Source organism: Apodemus sylvaticus, chromosome 11, assembly GCF_947179515.1.
Source record: "Apodemus sylvaticus chromosome 11, mApoSyl1.1, whole genome shotgun sequence".
Lineage (NCBI taxonomy): Eukaryota > Metazoa > Chordata > Mammalia > Rodentia > Muridae > Apodemus > Apodemus sylvaticus.
The window spans coordinates 70,030,334-70,037,854 of NC_067482.1; positions in this window are offsets into that span (position 1 = coordinate 70,030,334).

Consider the following 7,521-nt stretch of genomic DNA (forward strand, 5'->3'; position numbering starts at 1 on the left):
GGTCATATGGTTTACAATTTTGCTGAGACACACCCTTGCCTCCTAGACTAATGTTACCTTTATTATGGAGTCAGTAACTTTGGCAGGGAGAACATTGCCCAATAACCATGGCAGGGAGAATATTTCTCAGAGGAGAAACATACAAGTAAATTATGTACATTATTATACAAACAAACCTTAACCTATGAATTGTCAACATGTGTAGAAGTCCCCACACTTCTAGCTCTGATCCAGGGGTAGTAACTGTGTTATGGTTTCCCACATAGCAAAATTTGGCACTATGTAACTTTCTTCAACAACAAAAAGTACATTAGCCCAAGACTAAAAATTAATTATTTCTGAGAAGGCCTTTTGCTTCCTCAAATGTTTTGAAGCTTTTAGTAGTCAGACTGTCTTCTGCCTAGCTCACATTTTCACATATTATGTGAAAATGCATCTTTAATGAAAAAATCCTATTTTTAAATATTTGTGAACATTATGTCTGTACAAATTATATGATTATATGTTATAATTATATATTGTTTGTAATTATTACTTTCCCACTAGATTTATATATTCCTAACAAAGTGCCAGGACTTGTACACATTTTGTTGTCTAACAAATTATGTTATTATGAAGTTATTATATTTTTGCTTTAAAGTACTTTTTCTTCTTCCAAAAGGTGTTTGCATTTTTTGTTTCTGCATTCAACCAGAAGTATTTTAATTCTGATGACTAGTTCTTATTCTATCTCCAACAAAATTAGTCCTCCAGGGGTAAAGTGCATTTTTAACAGTCTTAAATTTTTATTGAATTAATAACAAACAGATTGGTGGTAAGCGTAATTTGTCAGTGTCAAGATGATAATAATGATTTGATGAAAATTGAAAATAATATGTTGCATGTTGTTTTAAAGCCAACATATTAGTTGAAAAACATTTTAGAAAATGGGTTTATGATTGCTGTGTTTGACTCATTGGAGGAAAAGTGTTTAATAATGTGAGTAAATGTGTTGACCAGAAGACAAAAAAATTCTAAAAGTTAATTCATTCACAACTTCTGTAGACACTCTACAATTAAGATAATTCCATGTAATTCCTCTAAATTAGGTTATAGGAATATCTGAAATTCAGGGCACTGAGATTCAGGGCTATGTTTTCCTGCTGCTGATATTCATCTGGGAATTATCTATTAATGTAAAAGAGGCTCTCTTATGTTTTTCTTTTATTTTTGAGACTATATTATAATCATGTAATTTCTCTTTTTTCATTCTTTCTCCTGAACCCTCCAGAATTTCCCTTTTTGTTCCACTTCAGATTCTTGGCTTGTTTGGTCTTTGATTGTGTGCATGCACATAGGTATATGTTTATAAAAATAGATTCCTAAGTATAATCAGCTCAGCCTGTATAATGGGTAATGTCTTTTTGCAGTATTTATATGTGAATGTAACTGAGTCCCTGAGAACACAGGCAATAGAAAACAATTAATTATTTTAATGACAATACCCTAGATAAAAATCCTGTATTGAGAGACAAAATTTTAAATTTTTCTTTAGGAAATGATATCCTTCATGGAAATGTTTGGTTTCAGAAGAAAAAGTGTTATTAAAGGGGGAATGTCTCCAAGGGCTGAGAGGAGAGTTAGAAGCTGATTACTGAAAAAAAAATGGGAATAATAATACACAAATTGTTTTAGCATTCATGTTTTTTATTTGCTTCTCTAAAAGAATTTCAGTTTCCCCCTTTTTGGTTTTTTGGTTTTTTAAATTCATGATTCTTCGTATGTGCTCTATGGACTTTCACAGCTCACAAAGCTGATGGCAAGATCCTCCCATGACTTGAAGTCGGTGTATGGGCAATTGAAATGACCTTGTCATATATAAACAAAAAATGGATGTCCTTATGTGTGGTACAAATATTGGTGCTTTTTTTCTGCTACAGTTGCATGGAATTAAGGTGTGATTCTTAAAGTTTGGCTACATAGAAAAAAGAGATCCTGATATCTTTAAGGACATAAACATTTCTTGTTGTAAGCTTCTGAGAAAAGAATTATTTATCATAAAATAATGTCAAGAAAACTTACTGAAGCTGTAATCAAAATTATTACACTGCCAATCCTATAGCCATTCTAAGTATATAATTATGCAAACCATAGCCATAATCATAGTTCATTATTGTGGACACATATACAACTTCCAAGCTACTATGCAATTAAAGTAAACCATTTGGTTAGAAGGCGTAATACAAATATATCACTAGAATTTCAAACCCATGTGTTTCTACCATTCATGAATTGTGCTATATGTACAAAGGACACCTAAATATTTTTAGTATATGTTTTAAAACTTCATAAATAATCACATATAAGGTTGATTTCAAACTTATTTTCAGTTTGCTATCTTGAAATCCAATATGATTCTGAGTTAAATTAGATAGATATTTATTTTAGTTTAATAGCAAGGGGATATTATGAGAACATCTGCTAGTGTAAAATCACTTCATGTAAGCTCAAGAAGGAAAACAAAAATGTGGGGTTGAGGTTTTCTTTTTTTCTGAGAAAGGGAACAAAATACAGGAACAATTATGGAGACAAAGTGTGGCTCAGAGACTGAAGGAAAGGCCACTCAGAGACTGTCCTACTTAGTGATTCATCCTATAAACAGTCACCAAACCCTGACACTATTATGGTTGACAAGAAGTGCTTGCAGAAAGGAGTCTGTCATAGTTGTCTCCAGAGGAGGCCCTGCCAGAGCCTTACACATACAGAGGAAGATGGCTAGCAGCCAACCATTGGACTGAATATGAGGTCCCCAATGGAGGAATTGGAGGGTGGACTGGAGGAGTTGAAGGGGTTTGCAGCCAAGATGTCGGCCAACAAGATGCCCCAGGGCTCCCATGGGCTAACCCATCAACCAAGGGGTACATGTGGTTCCAGCCAAAAGTGTGGCAGAGGAATGCCTTGTTGGGCATCAGTGGGAGGAGAGGTCCTTGGTCCTATGAAGGCTCAATAGATGCCCCAGCATGGGGAAACCAAGGAGGTATGTGGGAGTGGGTTGGGTGGAAGGGCATATTTTTGGAGTCGGGGGGTGAGAGGATGGGTTGGGGGTTTTAGGAGAGGGGAGAAACCGGGAAAGGTTATAACATTTCAAAGGTAAATGAAGAATATATTCAATAAAAAAAAATCACTTCATGTAACAAAAGTTAAGTTCTGTGATCCTGAAGGTCTGTTCATGCAGGCTTCTGATGTTCATTGATGACCATGGAACACAAGAAGATGGGAATACAAAGTGAAACAGGAATCAAAAAAGGAGATTTAACCATTGTGTACACATAATTTTGGTAACTTAGTTTCTCTATGTTTATAAATTTAAAATAGTTTTTTCTTTTCTTTTTTATTGGAAATTTCATTTATATACATTTCAAATTTTATCCCCTTTCCTGATCCCCTCGTGCCCAGAAACTCCCTATCCAATTGCTCCTCCTCCTGCTTCTATGAGAGTATGCTCCCACTCATCCACTCCCTCCTCCCCACCCTCACATTCTCCTACATTGGGATACTGAGTCTTATTTATCTGATCTCATAAGGTTCTGTTAAGAGCCTGGGCAGTGGTGGTGCATGCCTTTAATCCCAGTACTTGGGAGGCAGAGGCAGGCAGATTTCTGAGTTCAAAGCCAGTCTCATCTACAGAGTGAGTTCCAGGACAGCCAGGGCTACACAGAGAAACCCTGTCTCACAAAAACAAAGTTGTGTCACTGAATTTTGTGTTTCAAAACCCATGCCAGGCTCAGTCTCTGTCTCTATTTCCATCTCTGTCTCTGTGTTTGTCTCTCTGTTTCTCTCTCTGTCTCTTCCTCTCTCCTGCCTAGGATCAGAGTGTGTAGCATGCAACTCTCAGCTACTTTTCCAGCACCATGTCTGCCTTCATACTACCATAGTAACTTCCATGTTGATAATGCACTTACCACATGAAACGGTAAGCAAGTCCCCCAATCTTCTATCAGTTTCCTTAGTCATGATGCCTCTTCACAGCAGTAGAAAAGTAACTAAGCCACACTACATAAAGGGAGATATGCTGGGGGTAACCTTGACTTTCCTAAAGTACTGTTTAGAGAAGGCCTCTTTCTCTATTGGTTCTTTGTTATTTCCCCTATTACTAAATTCAGCTTTTTGAAGTATAGCATCTGTAGTTCTTAGTGTATCACAAGGTAAATAAGCTACTGTGATAAAATCATCCCTAATTTTAAAATTTTTTGACTATCTCAAGAAGAAATCCAGCATCCTTTTGGAGTTGTACCCTAGTCTTCCTTCTACAGTCAGGAAATCACTAATTTATTTTTATCATTAAAAAAATTACTAGATATGGACAATTTATATGAATGAAGGAATATAATTTAATCATGTTGGCTTTTCACGCAGCACAATATTTTCTTTCTTTTTTTTTATTTTTTTTATTCGATATAATTTATTTACATTTCAAATGATTTCCCCTTTTCTAGGCCCCCCACTCCCCGAAAGTCCCGTAAGCCCCCTTCTCTTCCCCTGTCCTCCCACCCACCCCTTCCCACTTCCCCGTTCTGGTTTTGCTGAATACTGTTTCACTGAGTCTTTCCAGAACCAGGGGCCACTCCTCCTTTCTTCTTGTACCTCATTTGATGTGTGGATTATGTTTTGGGTATTCCAGTTTTCTAGGTTAATATCCACTTATTAGTGAGTGCATACCATGATTCACCTTTTGAGTCTGGGTTACCTCACTGAGTATGATATTCTCTAACTCCATCCATTTGCCTAAGAATTTCATGAATTCGTTGTTTCTAATGGCTGAATAGTACTCCATTGTGTAGATATACCACATTTTTTGCATCCACTCTTCTGTTGAGGGATACCTGGGTTCTTTCCAACATCTGGCAATTATAAATAGGGCTGCTATGAACATAGTAGAACATGTATCCTTATTACATGGTGGGGAGTCTTCTGGGTATATGCCCAGGAGTGGTATAGCAGGATCTTCTGGAAATGAGGTGCCCAGTTTTCGGAGGAACCTCCAGACTGATTTCCAGAGTGGTTGTACCAATTTGCAACCCCACCAGCAGTGGAGGAGTGTTCCTCTTTCTCCACACCCTCTCCAACACCTGCTGTCTCCTGAATTTTTAATCTTAGCCATTCTGACTGGTGTAAGATGAAATCTTAGGGTTGTTTTGATTTGCATTTCCCTAATGACTAATGAAGTTGAGCATTTTTTAAGATGCTTCTCCGCCATCCGAAGTTCTTCAGGTGAGAATTCTTTGTTTAACTCTGTACCCCATTTTTTAATAGGGTTGTTTGGTTTTCTGGAGTCTAACTTCTTGAGTTCTTTATATATATTGGATATTAGCCCTCTATCTGATGTAGGATTGGTGAAGATCTTTTCCCAATTTGTTGGTTGCCGATCTGTCCTCTTGATGGTGTCCTTTGCCTTACAGAAACTCTGTAACCTTATGAGGTCCCATTTGTCAATTCTTGCTCTTAGAGCATACGCTATTGGTGTTCTGTTCAGAAACTTTCTCCCTGTACCGATGTCCTCAAGGGTCTTCCCCAGTTTCTTTTCTATTAGCTTCAGAGTGTCTGGCTTTATGTGGAGGTCCTTGATCCATTTGGATTTGAGCTTAGTACAAGGAGACAAGGATGGATCAATTCGCATTCTTCTGCATGCTGACCTCCAGTTGAACCAGCACCATTTGTTGAAAAGGCTATCTTTTTTCCATTGGATGTTTTCAGCCTCTTTGTCGAGGATCAAGTGGCCATAGGTGTGTGGGTTCATTTCTGGATCTTCAATCCTGTTCCATTGATCCTCCTGTCTGTCACTGTACCAATACCATGCAGTTTTTAACACTATTGCTCTGTAGTATTGCTTGAGGTCAGGGATACTGATTCCCCCAGATTTTCTTTTGTTGCTGAGAATAGTTTTAGCTATCCTGGGTTTTTTGTTGTTCCAGATGAATTTGATAATTGCTCTTTCTAACTCTGTGAAGAATTGAGTTGGGATTTTGATGGGTATTGCATTGAATCTGTATAGTGCTTTAGGCAAAATGGCCATTTTAACTATATTGATTCTACCGATCCATGAGCATGGGAGGTTTTCCCATTTTTTGAGGTCTTCTTCCATTTCCTTCTTCAGAGTCTTGAAGTTCTTGTCATACAGATCTTTCACATATTTGGTAAGAGTCACCCCAAGATACTTTATACTGTTTGAGGCTATTGTGAAGGGGGTCATTTCCCTAATTTCTTTCTCAGCCTGCTTATCCTTTGAGTATAGCCACTGATTTGCTTGAGTTGATTTTATAACCTGCCACTTTGCTGAAGTTGTTTATCAGCTGTAGGAGCTCTCTAGTGGAGTTCTTTGGGTCACTTAGGAAGACGATCATGTCGTCTGCAAATAATGATAGTTTGACTTCTTCCTTTCCAATTTGTATCCCTTTGACCTCCTTATGTTGTCGAATTGCCCGAGCTAGTACCTCAAGTACAATAGTGAAAAGATAAGGAGAAAGGGGGCAGCCTTGTCTGGTCCCTGATTTCAGTGGGATTGCTTCAAGTTTCTCTCCATTTAGTTTGATGCTGGCTACCGGTTTGCTGTATATTGCTTTTACTATGTTTAGGTATGGGCCTTGAATTCCTGTTCTCTCCAAGACTTTAAGCATGAAGGGATGCTGAATTTTGTCAAATGCTTTTTCAGCATCCAATGAAATGACCATGTGGTTTTGTTCTTTGAGTTTGTTTATGTAGTGGATTGTATTGATGGATTTCCGTATATTGAACCAACCCTGCATTCCCGGGATAAAGCCTACTTGATCATGGTGGATGATCGTTTTGATGTGTTCTTGGATTCGGTTGGCAAGAATTTTATTGAGTATTTTTGCATCGATGTTCATAAGGGAAATTGGTCTGAAGTTCTCTTTCTTTGTTGGATCTTTGTGTGGCTTTGGTATCAGCGTAATTGTGGCTTCATAGAAGGAATTGGGTAGTGTTCCTTCTGTTTCTATTTTGTGGAATAGTTTGAAGAGTATTGGTGTTAACTCTTCTTTGAAGGTCTGGTAGAATTCTGCACTGAAGCCATCTGGTCCTGTGCTTTTTTTGGTTGGAAGACTTTCTATGACTCCTTCTATTTCTTTAGGCATTATGGGACTGTTTAGATGGTCTAGTTGGTCCTGATTTAATTTTGGTATCTGGTATCTGTCAAGGAAATTGTCCATTTCCTCCAGATTCTCCAGTTGTGTTGAGTACAGGCTCTTGTAGTAGGATCTGATGATTTTTTGGATTTCCTCAGTTTCCGTTGTTATATCTCCCTTTTCATTTCTAAGTTTGTTAATTTGGATACTTTCTCTGTGCCCTTTGGTCAGTCTGGCTAAGGGTTTATCTATCTTGTTGATTTTCTCAAAGAACCAGCTCCTGGTTTTGTTGATTTTTTGTATGGTTCTCTTTGTTTCTACTTGATTGATTTCGGCCCTGAGTTTGATGATTTCCTGCCTTCTACTCCTCCTGGGCGAAGTAGCTTCTTTTTGTTCTAGG